This window comes from Odocoileus virginianus, chromosome 10, assembly GCF_023699985.2.
Source record: "Odocoileus virginianus isolate 20LAN1187 ecotype Illinois chromosome 10, Ovbor_1.2, whole genome shotgun sequence".
NCBI lineage: Eukaryota > Metazoa > Chordata > Mammalia > Artiodactyla > Cervidae > Odocoileus > Odocoileus virginianus.
Genome location: NC_069683.1, coordinates 14,075,393 through 14,098,599, shown reverse-complemented (window position 1 = coordinate 14,098,599; position 23,207 = coordinate 14,075,393). Strand labels below are relative to the sequence as shown.

Below are 23,207 nucleotides of genomic sequence, written 5' to 3'. Positions count from 1 at the left end.
CTGCAAAGTTTGGCAGGCCGTTCTTAGAAGCTTGGGTTCTCTCCAGAAGAGGATAATTGAATGAGTCGGGACTCTTACAGTTATATAGACAGAAAGCCAATTCAATTGGTCTCGGACTTGGAAGGTTTTGACTTGTGTCACTGAAACCATTTCATGTTACTGCATTCAGGCATAGCTGGATCCAGGCGCTTAAACAATATCATTGGAAATCTATCTCCATCTCTTAGCTAGGGTTCCTCTGGCTTAACCTTCAGGTAACCTCTGTCTAATTGATGACAAAGTTTCACAATATCTAGGGTTACATCTGACCAGCTGGGCAACCTCAGGAGAAAGAAAGTGCCTTATTCCTAACAACTCCAACCAAAGTCCAGTGACAGGTGTTACTTGCCTGTAACTGCCTTGCTTGAATGGCTTGTGTGCCGTTACTAAGAAGTGAACCCCAAATATCAGGAGACCCAGAGTCTTGCTCCATCCCTGACATTTAACCAAGTAGCCTTGGATGAATCCCTCTGTTCTCTGGGTCTTGTTTTCCTCATCCAAAGAAGGGTGGACATGAGGTCCTTTGGGGTCTTACCTTCCAGCCTGGACACAGCCTGCATACTCTGAGTGCTGTGCATGGTCATGTCTGCAATCTGCAAACTCTCAGCTCCCCAAGACGGGGACAGGCTTGCCTGGCAACCCTCCTCACCTCCTGGTGTCTCCTTCTTTGTGACCCAAGAGCAGGGGATGACTGGAGAGGGGCCTGACTGATGGGTGGGGGACAAGCAGGCATAGCCGGTCCTTCCCCAAGGACCTGAAGGCTTAGGGACCAGTGGCTCCCTGTTTCAACCCACTGCGTAACCTGCTGCCAGCTTGAGACCTTCAGGCGAGAGCTCCTGCCCAAATGCAGGGCAGTTTAATCATCTCAGGAGGCTGGCTTCACCGGAAAGCAAAGCTGTTTAATCCTTAAACTGAATTTTATGTGATTTTTTTCCTCCTCAAATTCTTACAGTACTTAATTCCAGGGCTAATCTGGGACCCTGACTCTAATTTATGGCCCAGGTAATGGCTGTATTTATCAGGCAGCGGTAAGGCTGCTCACTCACGGCTTCAGGGCCGTGGGCGGACATTCACCACCCCTCCAGTCCCCTGCTCACCAGGACTCCTGTCTTCTTCAAGCTCGAATCTTTCTTGTCCCCAGTTCAGCCTCTGGTCAGGCCCAACCTCTGGCGCTCATCTGGCCCTTCCCAGCGAACTTGACATCTAGGGGTGCCCGCCTTTATACGTTGCCCCTGCCCCCAGGACAAGGGAGGGGAGAGAGGCTCTGAGTGGGACAATAGTTGTTAAGCAGAACCTCACCCAGATCCTGTTGCTGGAGGGTAAAGACAGACGCCTGTCCCTTCCTGTCCTTGGTCCCCCTCCCTCCCCACCCCTGCTTCCGCCCACACTCTGTGCCAGGGACAAGATGTTTTGTCAGTTTTAAAGTGCAACCTTGCAATACAACAAGAGCTAGAAGCACTGGGTGCTCCTTTCTTATTTTCCCTTCTCCCACTCCCCCCTCCCTTCCTTCTTTCTTCTCCTCTGCACTCTCTTTCCCTCCCTCCCTTCCTTGCAGCTGCTCAAAGATTTACTGAGCACCTACTATGTGCCAGGTCTCCCGCCAGGTGCTGGGGTTGCTGTGACCAAGACAGACGCAGACTCTGCTTCCCTGAGGCTTCGCCTCCGGGGAGACAGGTGACCCCTCAGTCGTCACGGCCACACAGGAGCAAAGGGGACACGTGTCACCCCAGAGGTGGTGGCATTGCAGCTGTGACCTGAATGACAAGGAGGAGCAAGGACAGCGAAAGGGCCTTCCAGGTCAAGGACACAGCAAGGACAAGAGCCCTGGGGCAGGAAAGGGCTTGGCTTTGTGTTAAGAACAGAGGGAGGCCAGGGTAGCCGAGGCGGAGTGAGCCAGGGGAGAAGTGGACTCAGCTGGGCTCAGATGGGTGGGCAGGCCAGGTTCAGAGTGTCCCTCTAAAAGGGCAGGATGCCTTCTGGAAGAGGGGAAGGCAGGAGAGTGGAGAGTTCTCTGTACAGGCAGAGGGAACAGCATGAGATAAGGCCCAGAGGCAGGGGGGGGTACACGGGGAAATTCCAGTAGCTCATTCTGGTCCTGCAGCGTTGGAGAAGACTCTTGAGAGTCCCTTGGACTGCAAGGAGATCCAACCAGTCCATCCTAAAGGAGATCAGTCCTGGGTGTTCATTGGAAAGACTGATGCTGAAGCTGAAACGCCAATACTTTGGCCACATGATGTGAAGAACTGACTCATTTCTTCAAGAAAAGACCCTGATGCTGGGAAAGATTGGACGTGGGAGAAGGGGACAACAGGATGAGATGGTTGGATGGCATCATTGACTCAATGGAGATGAGTTTGAGTAAACTCCAGGAGTTGGTGATAGACAGGGAGGCCTGGCATGCTGCAGTCCATGAGGCTGCAAAGAGTCGTACACAGCTGAGTGACTGAAATGAACTGAACTGAGGACTATTGAATGTATGAGCAAATCCAGGGGAAGGGCTCAGCCTGGGACATGCTAAGGGCTCAGTAAGTTATCAACTACTGTCTGGCACTAGTTGATAATAAGGCAAATGCAGCAACTGGGGCGAGAACACAAAGCAGCCTGTGCTATAAGAGGGATAAGCAGAGTGGCAGAGGAGGGGAGGGTGTCATTAACTCTGACCAGGGGACCTCCGCAGTGCGATCCAGGAAGTCCAGGATCCACAGTCCAGGAAGGCTTCTCAGTGGAGGTGATGTGGCGGGGGCCCTTGAAGGCTGAGCAGAATTCCATCTGCAGAGGGAGAGGGCCCTGCAGCCTGAGGAAAGAGCACAGTGGGGTGTTTGGGGAAGAGGAATGGTCAAGACCGGCTGCGGGGAGGGTGGTGGGAGAGACAGGTGAGGCGGGAGAGGTAGGCTGGGGCCACGGAGCGCGGGCTCAGAATGTCATTCCAAGGAGGCTGACTCTATCCTGAGACCGGGAGAAATGTTCTTTTTCCTCAAAGCGGGGAATGAGTGACATAATGAGAACAGATCTGAGTGTTCAAATCTCTCTTTGGCAGCCACGTGGAGAGGCTACAGCTGCCTTCAGACATCGAACAGGGGAACCCCCAGAAGCCCAAGTGTGCGGGCTGTGGTCAGGGCAGCGAATGGCTCCCCAGGAGTCGGCACTCTGGGCTCCTGTCCTGGCGGCGTGATCAACTTTCTGGGTGACCTTGGGCAACTCACTCGCCCTCTCTGAAGCTCAGTGTCCTCATCTGTAAAGTGAGTGCACTGGTCTAAGTCCCCAGCCGGGTTTGCGGCAGGATGGGGCTCTCAAACTCAGGTGCCCACAGAGAATAAGCTGAGTACTGGAGAGGTGGGAATTGTGGAAAGCCTGAGAAAACGCAGCTTGTTCAGAGAGGGGGCCGCTGCTCTGCCCCAGCCTGCTGTTGTGATGCAGGGTGTGTGTGTATGTGTGTGTGCGTATGTGTGCACATGTGTGCGTGCTGGGGTTGCTAGCAAGTCTTCAGACTGGAAATCCAATTTTTAAAAAATATTTATTTTTAATGTGTTTGGCTGTGCCAGGCCTTAGCCGCAGCACCCGGAACCTTTAGTTGCGGCATTCAAACTCTTGGTTGCGGCATGTGGGATCTAGTTCCCTGACTGGGGACCAAACCCCAGGCCTCCTGCATTGGGAGCACGGAGTCTTAGCCTCCAGACCCCCGTGTAAGACCCCCAATTTTTTTAAAATAAGAAATCATCTGACTTTTAAATGTTGATTCACTTCTTTTTAAAAATCACTACTTGGGGTCATCTCATCTACTAGACGCAAAACGACTCACACCTCACAAACTTAGCACTCTTATTTTGGCATTTTTGGAAAGGGGAGAGAGAGCAAGTAGAAAGGAGGAGATAGACGGGGTCCTGGGGGGGAGAAGTCCTGAACCCCCAAGATTGACGACAGCGCAGTGCATCCTGGCAGCAAACGCTCACCGACAGACTGCTGTGAGCTGAGTGTCTCTTCTGAGCTCACTCGGGAACCAGGAGTCTGTTTTCATTAAAAGGCGAATGCTGAATCGGCCCTGGAGGCATGTAAACCAGCTCCCCTGTCCGGGAGGCTTTTAAAATCTATCTTGTAAACTTGCCTTTCAGACCTGACACGAGGCAGCCTTGTCAGGAGAGAGACTGGAGAGGCGAAGTCAGCAGCCCGGCTCTTATCAATCAGGCCACGGGGAGGTTGCAGGGCAAGGGGTGGGGTGTGTGTGGGGTGGACTCCAGGAGGCAGGGATTCAGCAGTCCTGTGGCAGGGTCAAGGGCACAGACCTGAGTGCCCAAGTACAAATGGGGGCATACTACAATAAAATCATCTCGCAGGGGCGGTGACATGACCACATCCAGGCGGTACCACCGTTATTTCCATTTTATACAGGAGAAACCTGGGGTTCTGGCACTTGCCCAGGGTCAATACATCTCATAAAGTCAGACAAGGGGACTTAAGTGCAGGTGGTCAGGCTCTGGAGCGGTCACCACCCCCCAGGTGGTCGAGGAGACCTCCCTCACCATCCTTAAGATTACAGGAGAAATGAGAAGGGCATTTTGACCATGACCCAGAGCCTCCCTTGCCACCTTCAGATTCACTGGGTGAGTCGCGGAAAGCTGCCCCCTGCCTCTGGACTTCAACACGGGGCTGGCTATTGAGCTTTCAGGACCGTCCAGCTCTGACGTCCATTTATTTGACGCCTGCTCACTTAGCATCTGTTCTGTGTCAAGGGCTTGGGGAGACAGCAGACAGACAGACAGAAATGGTCCCTGAGCTCTTGGAGTTTCCATCTGGGCCTGAGGGTAGGGTTGCGGGGGCAGTGGAAAAAGCGTCCGATCAGGAGTGCTGCCGAGCGTTGCGATGTGTTTTGAAGCAGACAAATCAGGAAGGTGAGAGAGTGATGTGGGTGAACAGAGCGGGTAACTTCGGAGAGTCCCCAGCAGCTTGTCCAGAGGGAGCTAGTCTGTAAGCCCATTACGTGGATGCTGAGAGTGAGGCAGCCACACCGGGGGGAGCCGCAGAAGCAGAGGCCTCTAGGAGGGAGCAGGCATGGGGTTTTCAAGGACCAGAGTGAAGCTGGTATTACCTCAGGGGCCCGCGGGCCCTTCCTGCCCCCCTGCCTCCTGCTCTGGAGGCCAAGTTGCCAGCAGCCAAGGGAGAGGGAGAGAGAGACAGGGCCAGCTTTGAGAGGCCACAGACCTGTGGGCTGGCCCTTTAATAATCCCAGGTGGGCACTCAGAGCAATTGCAATTTGAAGATCCCAGCTTGCTTAGTACAAGTGGAAAATTACCTTCACATCTTTTCTGGATTGCTTTCTGATCCTGATTTCATCATTCAGATGTACAGCAGTGCATTTTCAACGGGTACAATTTAATTAGGCTCAATTTGTATAACTACATTATTAAAGACTCATTTGGAAAGAGCTTCATGTCCAAGGTTCACCGGGCTCCACCGTTTGCGTGAAAACACATTTGGAGGAGAGCCCTCTGACGACCCTGGCTCCTGGAGTGCTCTCCTCCTCCTCCAGGGCACAGGCCCGGCTTGTCATTTCATTTCCATCTCATTTAATAGAATGTCTTTGGACATCTCTGGGTCTCTGAGCCTCTGACGGGTGTCTCCTGTAATTACACAGAGATTCCTCCTACGCTCCTTCAGTCGGTCATCAAATATTCACGAGCAACAAGACAGGAGCAAGGTCCTGAGCCAGGGAGCTGGGACAGGAATAAAAAGCTGCAGATACACACTTTAGAGTCTAGATGGGGGCGGGCAGTGCAGGGCCATCAGCCCTGTTAGTGGATGAGGACTGCAAGCCTGGACCCCTAAGTCAATGCCGGAGCCAGGATTTGAAACCAAGAATCTGGAGTGGTTCTGCTCCACCAAGATCTCTCTTCCTTTTGTGGGTGAGTGCAAGGAGATTTGCCATGCCTCCTGGCAGGTATCTTAACTGGAGGCCCAGAAACCTCCAAGTTACTGAACTGGGGTGGGGGACGAGGGGCAGGAGGAGGATATATTAGGCAGAGTTCTCCAGAGAAGCACCACCAGTAAGATGGATATATACAGATAGAAAGAGATTTTATTGTAAGGAACTGATTCACACAATTATGGAAGCTGAGGTCCCAAGATCAACCATTGGCAAGCTAGAGACCCAGGAAAGCTAACAGTGTAAGTCCTAATCTGAAAGTCAGCAGCCTTGAGGCCCAGGAAGAATTGACGGTCCAGTTTAAGTCTGAAGGCAGGAAAAGACTGATGTCCTGGCTCAAGTCAGTCAGGCAGGAGGAGCCCCCTGTATCCTTAGCCTTTTTGTTCTATTTAAGCCTTCAACTGATTGGATGAGGCCCACCCACATAGGGAGGGCAATCTGCTTTCCTTGGTCTACCCATTCAAACGTGAATCTCATTCAGAAACTCCCTCACATGCACACCCAGAATGTTTGACCATATGTCCAGGTCCCCGATGGCCCTGTGGAACTTATACATAGAATTAATGATCACAGAGAGAAGGAAGGAGGGAGGTTGAAAGGCATTGCTAGTTAGAGGACAAATGGTAGCCAGGAAGTAAAGGCAGCTCACATCTCATTTTATCTTCACAGCCACACTGTGGGATGGGGTCCCTATTCCCATTTTTGAGATGAGGACACTGAGGCTGAGATAAGGGACACACAGATGGTGTGTGTCAGGGCCACACACTCAGGGACACACAGATGGTGACTCAGTGCCTCCTTATCCCTGGGTAATACTTGTCTCCATGGAGAAAGACCGAGGATGCTGCCCATAGCACCATCTCCTAAGTCTCTTTTATGTTTTCTGTTGCCTCTTCTGCTCTTCCAGTGTGATCACAATCTGATTGAAGTGTTGAATGGTCCATCTCTATCTACTGCATGTACTGAGGGGTGGTGGCATCACAGCACTGTGGTCAATGGAGTCTCCAAGGTCTCCCACAGTCCTCAGCTTCAAAGATGCTAAGAGTCCTAGAGCAGGATGCAGGACCCCCGCTCTGCCCTCCAACTCTGAGTTGCTGTGTGGGCTTGGATAAACTTCTGATCTATGAGCCACAGGCTCCTCATCTGGAGAACCAAGGAGGACTGGAAGATGTCTAAGGTCTAGCAGAATCTTTGGAGGGGTTCCATGGCTCTCCTTTACTGGAAACCCTTCATCCACTAGAACCCACCCCCCAAGTCCTATAGGACTGTTCTGGCAAGGCCTCCATCCCAGGGGCTTGACACTTCTCACTGAAGGAAACTGCACCTGGGATCCCTGGCCCCTACAGGGCTGTCAGTGGGGCCACGGGCAGGGAGGGATGAGCTCAGATGCTGTGAGGATACGGCCTCTCATGCAGCCCTGGTTCCAATTCCCACACTGTCATCAGCCTGGTAATGTGCACGGCCTCGGACAGTGCAAGTCCAGGAGCAAAGGTCTCTCCTCTCTTGCCCACCCCTGAAGAACATTCCTATAGGAAGAAAACCATGTGTTTCTGCTTTTCTCTTACACTGCAATCACACCCACAACACTTCTGACACCAGATGTGTAGGTATTTTCTCCCACAACAAGCAGAGCAGCCAACTGTCCTACAACTTAATTCTGATGCTATCAGTCTGGAGATAACCCCAGATCCCACAGGTTAAGGGCTCCATCCCACAAGATTCATCCTAACTACCTCTCACTTTGGATGCCAATGCAAGTAGTAGGTTCCTCAGGTTATTTACACCTTCTGTCCAACTTGACTACAAACTGGAGGTTCTCATGGTCCACTCCCTTCAAATTTCATTATTTGCTAGAACAGATCCCAGAACTCAGGGAAGTGCTTGCTTACATTTACTAGTTTATTATATGATAATGGATATGATAAGGGATCCAGATAAACTGCTGGATGAAGAAATGCACTGGCTGAGGTCTGGAAGGGCCCTGAATGCAGGAACATCTGTCCCCATGGAGCTGGAATGTGTTACCCTCCTGGTACATGGATTTGCTCACCACCTGGGGAATTCTACAAGCATCATTCTTTGGGGATTTTTATGGATACTTCATCATGTAAGCTTGATCATTTATTATATCCATTTCTAATCCCACTTCCCTTCATGGAAAATGGAGGGTGGGGATGAAAGTCCCAAATTTTTAATGGTGGTTTGACCTTTCTGGTGACCAGTCCCACTCAGGAGCTATCCAGGAGCCCATCCAGAGTCACCTCATTAGAATAAAAGAAAATCCTATCACCCAGGATTTAGGAACCCTGTGTCAAGGACTGGGTTCACAGACCAACTTCTATCAGAGAAGAACTTCTTCTTCTATTAGAGAAAAACAGGTGCTTCCAATACTCCTATCTCTTAGAAAATTACTAGAGCCCTATTTCAGGACCTGGGACAGAGACAAATATATATGTTTCTTACTATTTCATAAGTCCTCAATTGCTCATCCCCAAGTCACATCCAGGGCTGGAGATTGAAGGAAGAGAAGTCAAGTAGATTACTTGTGATCCAAGAAAAAGATTGGGAAAAGCTTGGAGCCAACAGGCTTGATAGGAGTCTGTGATAAAGACCTAAATTGGGAATGGGCTCTCAGAATCCAGTCCCAGTTTTGCTTCTGCGTGACCTTGGGCAAATCGCTCCCCTTCAGATTTTTTATCTATAAAATAAGAAACAGGGTATGTAAAGATAATCTTTAAGATCATAAGTTTGCCTCTTTGCCACAGGACCTTTGTACAAGCTATTCCCCTCAGCTGGGAACCCTCAATTTCCACCTGGCCAGTTCTTATTCACTGTAAATGCCATCTCCACCAGGAAGCCTTCTTGGAATCCCCAGCCTAGATTAGGTTCTCTTATAATAGCCCCCTCCAAATGTCTCCTTCATAACTCTTGTCTTGATGGCAGCTAGAATACTATGTGTCAGAGCATTTGTTTACTCGCTACTTCTAGAATGTTGACAGGAGCAGCAGCCACATCTAATCTGTTCACTTCTATGGCCCTGGTACTTAGCATAGGGTTGGTGCTCATAGTAGACGCTCAGTAAATGTCTGCTGTCTGATGGGCTGAATGCTTGAGTGCTTTCATGGTATGAGACCCTGGGGATAAGGAAGAAAATAAATAATAAACAATAATAAATAATGCAGAAACCACCCATGTTCTCTGAGCATTATCAGCATCTGGCCATCCTGCAGATCACATGGCAAAAAAAAAAAAAATAGTGCATCCCACTACTGAGAAACAGGATGAACCAGTGAGACTGTCGAGTATGGGACACACACCCTTCTCCCGTTTCCTGCCTCCCTCTCGCCTGACTCTCGCTGTGGGGTTAACTAGAGAAAGAACTCAAGAGGACTCCAGCTCTGATTTCCCCACCAGAACCCCTCCCCCATGCTGACATCCCCATGTTTGCTATGGAAACTACTGTGGCATCATCAATGCGGGCTGAGGATTTCAGGTGGGCTAATCAGCCAGAGGAATCGACCCGGACACTTACAGCCTCTGGGTTATTCCCATGTAAATACTCTCAGCGTAGAGAACAGAAGAAAAGACAATTAGTCCAGGCTGTCAGGAACTCCACGCAAGCTGCTTCGTTCCTGAAAATGGTCCTCTTTTTTTCCCCAAGATCTTCCCTGGCTGTGGCACATCTCACACGCTGCAGGGAGCTGTCAGCTCTGTGGAGCGACTAGAGGAATTAAAAATAAAAATTGACTTTCAGAGAACAAAATCAGACCTGACAACTCAAGTCACTCAAACCAGCCGTGGTTAGAAGATTGCAAATATGTTTGTAAAAAGGAGGTGGCACAGACTGGTGGGGGAGAGATTCTCTCAGGAAGGAACTCTGGGAACGTGTTCATCTCCTGAGATGAGGTTTCCAGCAACCGCCCTGTCCCATTGTGTTCGTTGCTTCACTTTCCATCCTCATCGCGGTCTGGGCTCATGTCCGGTAAGCTGCAGGTCTTTCACTAATTACAGTCTATCCTCATTATTAGCAGACTCTGCATCTGTGAATTCACCTCCTTGCTAAAACTTAACCTCAAATCAATAGTCATTCATGGACATGCACAGAGTCATGGAAAATTCAAGTCATTCAACACCCATGTTCTCACCGGCGGGGCAACAATGAAATGCTCTGCCTTCTCATGTCAGCTCTCGTGATGTTAACAAGTATCCTTTCGTGGTCTACTTTCTGCCATGTTCATCATATTTCTGTGCAGTTTGTTGACGATTTTGCCATTTAAAATGGCCCCCAAGCACAATGTCTAGTTGTACTCCTGAGTACACGAAGACCATGGTGTGCCTTAATGAGAAAATGTTTGTGTTATACAGGTTTCACACTGTTCATGGGATTCTCAAGGCAAGAATACTGGAGTGGTTTCCCATTCCCTTCTCCAGGGGACCATGTTTTGTCAGAATGCTCCACCATGACCCGTCCGTCTTGGTCGGCACTACACAGCATGTCTCATAGTTTCATTGAGTTAGACAAGGCTGTGGTCCATGTGATCAGTTTGATTAGTTTTCTGTGATTGTGGTTTTCATTCTATCCTCCTTCTGATGGATAATAATAAAAGGCTTATGGAAGTTTCTTGATGGGAGAGATTGACTGAGGGGAAAACTGGGTCTTGTTCTGATGGGCAAGGCCACGTTCTGTAAATCTTTAACCTAATTTTCTGTTGATGGGTGGGATTATGTTCCTTCCCTGTTGTTTGACCTGAGGCCAAACTATGGTGAAGGTAATGAACAGTGTGAAAAGGCAAAAAGATAGGACATTGAAAGGTGAACTCCCCAGGTTGGTAGGTGCCCAATATGCTACTGGAGATCAGTGGAAAAATAACTCCAGAAAGAATGAAGAGACGGAGCTAAAGCAAAAACAGCACCCAGTTGTGGATGCCATTTGCTGATGGAAGTAAAGTCCGATGCTGTACAGAACAATATTGCATAGGAACCTGGAATGTTAGGTTCATGAATCAAGGCAAATTGGAAGTGGTCAAACAGGAGATGGCAAGAGTGAACATTGACATTTTAGGAATCAGTGAACTAAGATGGGCTGGAATGGGTGAATTTAACTCAGATGACCAGTATATCTGCTACTGTGGGTAAGAATCCCTTAGAAGAAATGGAGTAGCCCTCATAGTCAACAAAAGAGTCTGAAATGCAGTACTTGGATGCAATCTAAGAAATGACAGAGTTACTGGTAGACTTAGCTTACTGTGATATTGAAAATGGTTTACCTTGAAAAATTTGTTATAAAGTATTGGCACATGCCATGAAGATTGAGGTGTTCTGTGACCTACAATCTGCAAACTGGAGACCCAGGAAAGCTGGTGTTACAGTGCAAAGCCCAGAAAGCCAGGAGTCAGGGGTGTAGGTCCCAGTTAGAGTGTGAAGGTCTGAAAACCAGGACCTCTAAGGGCAGAAGGCAATCAGTGTTCCAACCCAGCAGTCAGGTAGAGAGTGAATTTAACTTTCTTCCACCTTTTTATTCTATCCAGGCCCTCAATGAATTGGATGATGCCCACCCATGTTGGAAAGGACCAACTGCTTTCCTCAATCCGCCAGTTCAAATGCTCGTCTCTTCCAGAAATGCCATCACAGACATGCCCATATATAATGTTTCACCAGCTCTCTGGACGTTCCATGGCTCAGTCAAGTTGATGTGTAAAATACACCATTGCACAAAATGAATAAAATGTATAGTATGTTATGTGCTAAGGATTAAAAAAAAATGAAGCAATAAAGAGGGCTAGAAATTATCAGGAGCGGAGAGGAATAGACATGTTAGATAGTGTAGTTCTATCTTCTCACTGAGAAGGTGGCTTCTGAGAAAAGGAAGTGAAGGAGCTTGGCAGGTAGTCTCTGGGAGAAAGGCCACCCAGGGAGAGAAGTAGGAAGTGCAACCTCTCTGAGGCAGAAACATGCCTGAGTGTTCCTGAGCAGCGGGAGGCCATGTGACTGCATTGGTGTGAACCAGCAGAGAGTGGTAGGAGGTAATGAAACTGTGAGGCCGTGTAGAATTGACTTTTATCAGAGTCTCGGTTTATTCCAGGAATGCAAGGTTGGTTTAATCTTTATAACATATAATATTATAATTTATAATATTAAGAGAGCAAAGAAAAGGAAACTACTGAATCATCTCAATAGATATAGCCCTGGAATAAACCCAACTGGATTGTGATGTATTGTCCATTTTATGTAACATGTGATGTGATGTTTTATCCATTATGCAATGTTTTAATTGAGTGTGGGTATCAGAGTCATGCTGACATCATGAAACAGGCTGAGAAGTGCTCTCTCTCTCTCTCTCTCCCTTTTTTTCTAGTCCCGAGAAGAGTTTGTACTTCTTCCTTAAATGCTTGGAAGAATTCCACAGTGGTGCCATATGAGCATGTACTTTCATTGGTGAAGAAAATGTTTAATTATGGATTCAGTCATGAAGAGCTATGGTACTATGTAAATTTTCTGTTTCTTTTTGTGTCCATTTTGGTAAGCTGTGTTTTTCATGGAATTGTTCATTTCTTTAGAATTTTTATATTCATTGGCGTAAAACTGGTCAAGATATCCTCATCTATTTTTAAGTGTCTAAGATGTGTAGTGATGTCCCTTTTTCATTTCAGATAGCAGTATTTGTGTTTTCTCTCTTCCTCTTATTCAGTGTTGCTAGGGGGTTATCAATTTTAATAATACTTTCAAGAACTAATTTTTCCTCGGCATTCTAGTAGGCACCGGGCATAAAAGTTGAGCATAACATTGCCACTGTTCCCATGTATTTTACATATTGGAGGAGATAAAGAGGCCATAAACAAGCCAACATAATTTTATTTGTTAACATAATTTTAAAAAGTAATTTCAGCAAGCAGTAGGTTTTAGTAAATTGCAATAAGCAGTAAGAAGGAAACAGAGCAATCCAGAGCAATTTTTGATTGTCTGCTTACTCTAAGATGGAGACCTTTGAACAGAGACTTGAAACACAAGAGTCAACCATGTAGAAATCTGTGGAAGGAGAGTTCTAGGCAGAGAGGGAACAGCATGTTCAAAGACTTGAGGTGGGAGTCACATTCAGCAGTGTGTTCAGGAGACAAACAAAGGCTGAGGTGGATGAAATGTCCCAGGTAAGGGAGAGAGGATGGCACGAGATGAGATCTGACAGGTGGGCAGGGTGGAGCCAAACAATGTATGGCATGTAGTCCATGGTATAGAGTTTGTACTTTATTTTAAATATTAAATATAATGACAAATGAATGTCAGCTATTGCCACAATATTGCTCCGTAACAAACAACCTCTCAAATCTCAGTGACTCTCAACAAGTTAATTTTCTATCTCACTGAGTCTACAAAGTCAGCTGGCGTGGCTGTAGTTCACACAAATGATCTTATTAGGTCTTTTCCATACATTTCTCCTTCTGGGACTGAAGACAGTAGATACATAAAAGAGCAAGCCAAACCATACAAGCTCATTTAAAGCCATTGCTTTCATTATGTCCATTAACATCCCATTGGTGAAAGCAAGGGACTGGACCACACCCATCATCAACAGGACAAGGAAATACACTGTGTATGCTCCAACTGGAGGCACTGGAAATCCATATTACAAAGGTGTCCGGTTCTCACAGGGAGGAAAAGATGGTGAAAGATAATCCAATTTACAAATAGCTTCTCTCTGAGACCACTGCGGCTCTTGTATGCAGGATGGATGGAAGGGATGGGGGGGTGTTGAGAGTGGAGGTGGAGACCTGGTCCAAGTGAGAGAGAACAGTAGCTTGAATTCAGGGATCGCACTAGAAGGAGAGAGAAACGGACAGATGTGGAGTATATTTTAGAAATATACTTCACAGGCGTTGATGGCGGATTAGATAGGAGTAACTATTACACTCTCTTTGGTCACTTCATTCCAGACACGCTAGCCCGCATGCTGTTCCTCAAACATTCCAGGCAGCCTGCGATTCCAGAATCTTTGCCATTGCTATTTCCTATATCTGCAATATTATTCTCTTAGACACTAGTTTGACACACTTCTTCTATTAATTCCAGCCCTGCTCAAGTGTCAGCTCCTGGGTGAGGCATCTCTGACCACTCTATTAAGAACAATAGTGCCCCCCCTTACTTTGATCTAATTTTTTACATTTTTATTATTTTTTATTTAATTTTTTGCCTGTACCATGCACCATGCCTTAGTTCCGCACTGCGGCTGCTGCTGCTGCTAAGTCATGTCAGTCGTGTCCGACTCTGTGTGACCCCATAGACAGCAGCCCACCAGGAATCAAACCTGTGACCCTTGCAATGGAAGCACAGAGTCTTAACCACTGCACTGCCAGGGAAGTCCTCGTTGATCTGTTTTTTTCCCATAGCTCTTATTGTCAACTGACAGATGCTGATTTGTTTATCAGTTTCCTCTTTCTCTCTCTCTCCCTCATTACAATGGAAATTCTATTCATGCAGAGATTTTTTTTGTATGTTCTTTTCACTGCTGTATACTCTCATCTTGGGTACTGCCTGGCACATACTAGGTACTCAGTAAATCTTGGCTAAATTGATAAATGAATTCCCACAGGCCAACCCTATGGGGACCATTCACCTTGGATCTGGTCTTCAGACATGAGAGTCTGACCCAATCCTCGCTAAGAAGACCCCTGTCTCCCCAGGCAGCTGAAGGGGCTGTCTGATGACTGGAACTGTAGTGAGGCCTTCCTGCCTGTTAAGAGTCGGTAGAAAGCCCACCTGGGGAAATCCTGGAAAATTGATTTCCATGGTTCTATCTACCCAGAGGCCTGTGGTCCTGAATTTTTTCTTCCTACTGCAGCTAAAGCAGACAGAGAACTCTGGACCCTAGGCTGGCATCTCTCCTGAGACCAGGGAAACTGGGATATGGACTAAGGTGAGAGTGAGGGCGTCTGAGACCTCCCTTGGCGCCCCCTGCTCCCCAGATTCAGCTCCTGGAACAGAGGCTGGTATCTGCAGGCAGATCTGGGGGAACAGAAGAGAAAGACTCTTCAAACATTCGTTGGTAGTGATGAGCAAACTGGGGCACTGGCTGCTTTTTCAAGAGAATAAATGGCTTCTGATTGAAATGGGAAACTAATCTGTGTTATGCGTGATGCGTGGGTACTTAGCTGCTTCAGTCGAGTCCGACTCTTTGTGGCACCACGGACTGTAGCCCGCCAGGCTTCTCTGTCCATGGGGATTCTCCAGGCAAGGATACTGGAGTGTGTTGCCATGCCCTCCTCCAGGGGAACTTTCCAACCCAAAGATCGAACCCACATCTCTTGTGTCTCCTGCATTGGCAGGCGGGTTCTTTACCACTGTTACACACAGGCTTTTCACAACACGACGTCTGCCATGAAGGGAGCTTATAGGGAAACCTATAGTTTGTGTACATCATGGAGAAAGGAGGAGGCAGCTAGGGTGTACACAATAGGAGGAGCGCTCTGGTGCAGGGTATGTGTGACCAGGACTGTTGTTATGCTCCTAGAGGGGCAGACGTTAGCTAAGCACTCTGCTGGGAGACTCTATAAGGCAGCAGTCCCCAACCTTTCTGGCACCAGGGACCAGTTTCATGGAAGATCAGAGGATGGGGGATGTGAAGGTCGGGGGTGGAGATGTGGAGGTGGGGATACAGGATGGTTTAGGGATGATTCAAGTGCATTATTGCTAATCTAATGCTGCCACTGATCTGACAGGAGGTACTTGTCCATGGCCTGGAGGTTGCAAAGAAAGTGAAAGTGAAGGTTGCTCAGTCATGTCCAACTCTTTGCGACCCCATGGGCTATACAGTCCATGGAATTCTCCATGGACTGTACTGGAATGGGTAGCCTTTCCCTTCTCCAGGGGATCTTCTCAACCCAGGGATTGAACCCAGGTCTCCTGCATTGCAGGCGAATTCTTTACCAGCTGAGCCACAAGGGAAGCCCAAGAATACTGGAGTGGGTAGCCTGTCCCTTCTCCAGGGGGTATGTTCCCTTCCCAAGAATTGAACCAGGGTCTCCTGCATTGCAGGCAGATTCTTTACCAACTGAGCTATGAGGGAAGCCTCATAGCTGGAGGTTGGGGACCCCCACTATAAGGGACACGTGCCATAGAGGGAGGCCTTGTAGAGTTCACACACTGCTGTGTATTTGCCAGAAATACTCTAACCTGCCTTGTGAATGGTGAGATGTACACTTGGAAGACAAACAACAGGAGAGCAAGCTCAGGGGTTCAGCCATACGTCGCACCCCGTGGGAGGGATGGCAGCTGAGTGTGTATAGATGGGCTGACTGCTCAGGAAACTGTTGTCACCAATGAGTGACACCTGCCCAGGTGACATCACTGGGCATCCACAGGCCTGCTTCACCGCCGTGCCCTGCATGCGGGCGTTTGGCTGAGAGGTTACTAGAGGGAGTGACATCTGCTTCCCGAGCTGTGTGCTCTGGTACCATTCACTGATTCATCTGCCCTCTTTTCCTAACTGGGCAACCCAGACGAGGTAGGTGACTGGTCTAACCGATCCACCCAGAGGGATTCCTATTTTATCTACTTTGCACCAAGAAGTCACAGCACTAACGGCAGTCTGATGTTTGGGACCCTCCTCCCCTCCCCACGTGACCTGCCTTGTCTCCCGGCACTATCCAACCTCATGGCCCCCTTCCCCCACCCCCACGCTCCAGCCAATAGGTGCCTTTGTCACCTTCTCTACATGCCGCCTAGAGAGAGCTTCCTGACACTCCCGGCCCCATCCACCTCCCTGGTCACTGTCACCTCCTCTCAAATGAGTGTGTTAGACTAGAAAGTCTCTAAGTTTTCTTCCAGATTCACCATTATAGGATTTTTTAAATCTGTATTGTTGAGGTTTAGTGAGCAAACAAAATTCACCAGTTTTAAGGGTCCAGTTCAATGAGTTTTGACAGAGTCATGCAGCTACTACCAAGGGTTAGGCCATTTCCTTCACCTCCACGTGTCCCCTCTCGCTCCTTTGCAGCCAGTCCCCTGCCCTCTTCAGCCCGTGGCACGCACTGATCTCTCTTTACAGTTTTAACTTCTCCTAAATACCGTATAAATGAAAGCAGTCTGTACCCTTTTGTGATTGGCTTCTTAGCATAACACGTTTGAGATTTCATCTATGTTCTGGATATATCAGTAATTCATTCAATTTTACTGTTAAGTAGCACCCCATTTGGGCTTATCCAGTGGCTCAGCACATAAGGAATCCTCCTGCAATTCAGGAGACACAGGAGATACAGGTTCAATCCCTAGGTCGGGAAGGTCCCCTGGATGAAGAAATGGCAACCCACTCCAGTATTCTTGCCTGGAAAATCCCATGGACAGAGGAGCCTAGTGGGCTACAGTCCATGGGGTCGCAAAGAGTCAGACACGAGTGAATGACTAAGCACAGTACAGCATCCGATTTTATGGATATACTATGCTTTATTTAGCCGCCAGGGAAGCCCATCCATTCCCTATTAGTGGTTATTTGTGTTGTTTCCAGTTGGGGCTAATATAAATAAAGCTTCTATTAATATTTGCATACAAGTGTTTCTGTGAGCATATGTTTTCATTTCTCCAATTTCATTGATTTCTGCTCTTATCCTTAGCATTTTCTAGCATCTGCCTATTTGCATTTAGTTTGTGCTTTTTTCTTTTCTAGCTTCTTAAGTTGGAAGCTCAGATCTTTGATTTGAGATCTTTCGTGTTTTGTAACATAGTCATTTATTGCTATATATGTCACTCTACACATTACTTTAGCTACATTCCACAAATACTGACATAATATCAATGAAAATTTTCATTTCCATTCAGCTTTAAATATTTTTATATTTGCTTGTGATTTCTTCTTTGATCCATGAAGTATTTAGAAATGTGTTTCTGAATTTTAAAACATTTGAAGATGTGGTCAGGGAGAATATTTTACATGATCTAAATCTTCTTAATTGTACTGAGACCTGTGTTATGACCTAATATATGGTTGATCTTGGTGAGCATTCCATGCTCAGTTGAAAGGAATGTGTGTTCTGGTGGTGCTGGGTGGTGTATTTTATGAAGGTCAATTAAGTCAATATTAATAGTGTTGTTCAGATCTTCTATATTCTTGCTGACTTTGTGTTTACTTGTTCTATCAATTACTAAGTGTTATTGTTTAGTCGCTAAATTGAGAGTACTGAAATCTCTAGCTATAAATGTAGCTTTTATTCTGTCCCTTTTCAATTCTATCAATTTTATTTTCATGTATTTTGAGACTCTCTTATATGCACATACAGGATTACTGTGTCCTCCTGATGAACTGCCTTGTTAACATTCCTTGCTCTGAAGTCTACCTTGTCTAACATTGATATATTTGCTCCAACTTTCTTGTGATGTTTGTGTGTGTGATTCACCCCAATCTTTTCCCACTCTTCTTCTTTTAATCTGAGTATATTCAAAATAGTTTTTTGAAGGCAGCATAAAACCAAGTCTTGACTTTTTTTTTTTTTGACAAAATGATCATCTCTCTATTTAATTGGGTCATTTAGCCCATATACAGTTAGTGTAATTACCAATGTGTTTGAATTTAAATCTACCACTTTGCTATTTGTGTTCTATTTCACCACTCTTCTCTCTTCCTCTGGGTCTCTAATTCACAAAAGTTAGACTGTTTAATATCCTTCCATAGGTCACCAGTGTACCCTCTCCCTCTCTCTCTGCTTCTCTTTCTTAAATCTTTTACAAATTTGTGCTATATTTAAGCTTGTATTGCTTTATCTTCAATTTCACTAATTTTTTTTCTTCTGCCGCTTCCAACCTGTTCTTAGTTCCATTCAGTGTATTTTTTAATCCATATATTGCATTTTTTATCTTTAGAAGCTTCATTTGTGTCTTTTTGTATTTTTCATTTCTCATCCTATATTCATGTTTTCCTCTATCTTCTTGAATAAATGGAGCATATTTTAATACCTGTTTTAACATCACTACTTGTGCTAATTTCATTATCTTTGTCATTTTCAGATCTGTTTCAGTTGGTTAATTTTTCTCTGGGGCAATGGGTCATACTGGATGTTGAACATAGTCAATTTTATGTTTAGGGGTGCTAGATTTTATTGTATTTCTTTAAAGAACATTGAGGCATGCAGTTAAGGCATTTGAGATCAGTTTGATCCTTCTGAGTCTTGCTTTTAAAGCCTTGTTGGGGTGAGTCCAAGGAAGTGTTTAGTCTAAGGCTAATTTAGTTCTATTATTAAGTATTTCTGAAGACTCTATCTGATGCTGTATGTATTTTGAGGTCTAGCCACTCTGGAGAGTGGGGATATAAACTATTCCCAGCCTTCTCTGAGCTCTGGGAATTTCTCTGCCTACTGCTTTCCAGGGGTACTTATCCCAACTGCATGGGGTTTCACCCCACACATTCACAAACCAGTGTTCTGCCAAATATTGGGGCCATACCTCTATAGACAGCTGCAGCTCCCTCTCTCCCCCTCCCCCCACCCCACTCCCTCCTACGTTTTGCTCTCTGCGTTAAGTCCTGGAAGTGTAATGGCTTCAGCTTCCACAAACTCCAATCTCTGTCTCCTCTAGTCAGCAACAACAGCTGGGCTCCATTCAGATTCCTTCCTTCTTGTTCTGCTCCCTGAAAAGTGCCTCCAAGCATTTTGCTGGGCTATCAAGGGGCTCACCTCATTTGTTTCCCTACCCTCAAGGTTCACGGTCCTACATCATCTTCTGTCCAATGTTCGAAAAGCAGTTGTTTCATATATTTTGTCCAGTTTTTTTTTTTTTTTAATGTGTTCAACCTGAGGGCAGTTCTGAATCTCTTACTCTCTCTTGGCTAAAAGTAGAAGTCTCCCACCATCCAAGGATTTTAGAATTAAGAAACCAAGTAAGCCTAAGAGGGATTGCCATCAGCACAAGGACTACAGTTCTTGGAGAGGTGACGAGGATGCTGCTGTTCTCTGACTCTACCTTGCCCTGACATTAGGAAGGGAAAGCAGGGTCGATGATACCTGTGCAATCAGGGATGCTCAGGAAGCTTCAAGGACTCCGAGCAAGAAGACGCTTAAATGACAGGACATGTAAGAAGAACACTAAGACTGCAGCGCTGGCGATGTATTCAGCAATGCTCCTGGGCTGTGGATTGCTAGGATCTGCCTGAAAGGGGTGGGGGTGGGGGGGGTGGGGGGGTGCGGGGGGAAGCCATCAATAAGAAAAGAAATTAAAAGAGAAAATAGAAGTATGATAATGAAACCCCTTTCGGTTTGGGACTGTGGAGGTTTTTTCTTTTCCTTAAACAAGTGGCAATGAAACCTTTATTGCACTGTCTCCCAGACTCTTTTTTTGTGCTACATAACGTGTTTGCAAGTTTCTGTCTAACACAGTTTCCCTGTGCTTTGTCCTATGTGAAGTCACTGGTTTCCGTGGTAACTAGACTGCCAGCTCAGGGAGTCAAATAGAGAGTCAGAGGCTCTGCAGGGCATCTAGAGGGGCTAACAGAGGCCTGGACCATAGGTAAGAAAGAGACATGGGTGCGATGATACATACAAGGGTCTTTGCAAGAGCTGAAGATCCTCAACCAGCTTTGCACCCGAAGTAGCTGCCCTATGCATCCACAGCCTGGTGCTCCTGGGAGGACACTGCCTGCTACTGAGTTCTTTCAGCTGTTGACATTTATGGGTCAGTCTCTGGGCCGAGTGCCAGGCCCTAGACCCCAAAGGGGCAAGCAGTCTCTCTAAAGAGAGAAACCACAATAAAGGGTGTCCAGAAGGAACATTGATTGAGTGCCATCCATATGCCAGGCACTGATATGAAAATTACATACCTTAAATTTTAATCCTCACAAAACCCCAGTGATTTCATTTTATCCAAGACAACCAGAAAAGGTAAAGGCAGGGTTCATACCTGGAGTGAATTCTTCTCAACCTCCCCTGACCTGCACAACCCCACCTGCATCAGTCTCTCTGCTCTAAGACTTCCGTCCAGATGCCTCAGAGTTTAGACACAGCCTCTCTGTCTGTCTCTCATCCTCTCTTTTTTCTCTCTCACTCTTTTTCCTCCTCTTTTCCCCCCAACGCCGTCCCTCTCTGGCCTTGTAAATATCTCTGCCTGGAGTCTCTTCCCTCACTCTGGAGAGAAATGTATCACGGAACTCACCCCCGGAACATGAGTTTAAGACAGGCACAAGTTCGAGGGCAGCCTCTGAGCCCCTGCCATGCGGCAACGGCATTCATGAAGGGTCTCATCTCCTCTGATCCTCCAACATCCCACCCGCTTTGTGCAGACAGCGGGAGGAAAGAGCTGACGTCCTAAAACGTGGCGGAAGTCTCCCCAGGCCGAGCGTTCCCTGGACCGCTGGGAGCCAGTGAGAGCAACACCTTCAACCAGACGCCTCTTCCTGGATGGCCTCGGAGGCTGCACCCACAGGGGCTCAACCAAGGGACACTCAAGCTTACAAAATCAAACGCTGCCTTGTCACCAAGGTCAAGGTGAGTTAACATAGCCAACATAGCTCAATTCATCAGCACATTCTGCCTCTGCTGAGACTTCACCCACCAGACAGGCTGTTGGGTGCAGACCTTCCCTCCCCGCATCCCTTCCCCTAGGCTGACTTTGCTTGGGACCCACACAGCATCAGAGGCTGCAGAGATCTTCAATCACCCTGTCTGATCCTTGTTTTAGAAATGTGAATCCAAGGAGAAGAGAGGGGTAGTGATGACCAATGAATGAGTCACACAGCAACTCAGAAGCAGGGCCAGGACTCTAATCCAGGTCTCACTATGGGTCCCGTGGCCTTTGGGGCTGGCATCACCCCAGGCCAAGACACTGGCCATCCTGTGAAAGGACAAGTCCCTTGTCCTGGATGGCCTGGAGACTCTGGGAGAACAGCCTTTATACACAAATCTCGGGTGGAAACGCCTCCCAAGGGCCTGGCAAAGGATGTGTAATATCTGAGAGGTATGGCCCCGAGTGGATTGAAGGCCAAGGGGTGGGAGGCCTTCTGGGCACCAGGAGAAAAAGGATCATCTCCGGCCCTGGCTCTTGCCCTGGGAGTGACGGGCGGGCAGTATGACTAGTGACCTCGGACAAAGCTCCTGACCCTCGTTACCTCCCTTGCGATACAGGAGAGCAGCGGCACGGGGGGCTGTGAGTACAGACCTGGATGACGTTATTCAGGAAAGTCTCCTTACAGGGCCTGGCACATGTCTGGCCTTGATAATAACAGCCGAAACACATACCCTCCCCTCACAAGCCCTGCAGTTTCACATGGACGCTCCCCGTGGCTCACAGCGCTCTCAGCAGCCCCCAGACAGCTGCCTTCTGCGGGTCTCTCCCTTGCAAGCGGTCCCGGGGTCTCTCCCGACCCCAGCAGCTTTGTGTCCCAGACGGCTGCCATCATTCATGTACCAGAACCCTGGTGCCACGGTTACCCAAGCCAGCTGACCTAGAAACTTGCCGTTTGGGCAAGGCTCAGCGGGGACCTGCGTCCCTCGGACAGGCCACGAGACACTGAACATCTCTGGGCTACAGTGTTCTGTTCCCTCATCTGAAAATGATGATGATCAACAGTACATGGTGTCCACACACACACACACACACACACACACACACACACACACGAGAATCTTCACTCACCTTGACTGAGGTCCAGTTTGTATACAACAGAACTCACTCATGTTTTCTTTAATTTTTTTTTCGGCTTTGCTGAGGTATAATTGACAAATAAAACTGTGAAGATATTTAAAGTGCACATGGTGTTTTGATATGGATACCTGGTGAAAGGGTTCTCTGCATCAAGTTAATTATCACAGCCATCACCTCACATATTTGTCTTTTTTTTTTTCTCTTTTTGGTGAGAACATAGACCTTTTAAGTTCTTCTCACTTAGCAAATTTTAATTATACAATACAGGGTTATCAACCACATTCACCATGATATACATTAGATCCTCAGATCTTATTCATCTTGTAACTGAAAGTTATTGTAACTTTATAACTCATCTTATAACTAAACTCATATTATGTTGTATAATGTATAATATATATTATATCATATTATTATATTGCTATATATCAACTTATATATGTTATAAGATATAAACTCATATCTCATCTTATCACTAAAAGTTATGCCTTTTTCCTACCCCCTCCCTCTTTCCCCCAGCCCCTGACAACCACCGTTCTGCTCTGTTCCATTGAATCCGACTTCTTTTTCAGGGAGACTCCACATGTAAGTGATAGCATGCAGCATTTACCTTTGTCTGGCTGAATAGCATAAAGACTGA

The 23,207-nt window shown here is 47.0% G+C and overlaps 2 long non-coding RNA genes across 2 annotated transcripts; both read left to right on the top strand.

The window, feature by feature from the left end:
* Window positions 1-9,384: 9,384 nt before the first annotated feature.
* Window positions 9,385-11,696, top strand: LOC110122649 (uncharacterized). The gene is made up of 2 exons (XR_002309293.2): window positions 9,385-9,938; window positions 11,485-11,696. It is a non-coding gene; the product is annotated as an uncharacterized lncRNA (long non-coding RNA).
* An 8,693-nt stretch (window positions 11,697-20,389) lies between these two features.
* Window positions 20,390-22,522, top strand: LOC110122653 (uncharacterized). Its single transcript, XR_011489775.1, has 3 exons — window positions 20,390-20,437; window positions 21,207-21,411; window positions 22,048-22,522. It is a non-coding gene; the product is annotated as an uncharacterized lncRNA (long non-coding RNA).
* Window positions 22,523-23,207: the final 685 nt, after the last annotated feature.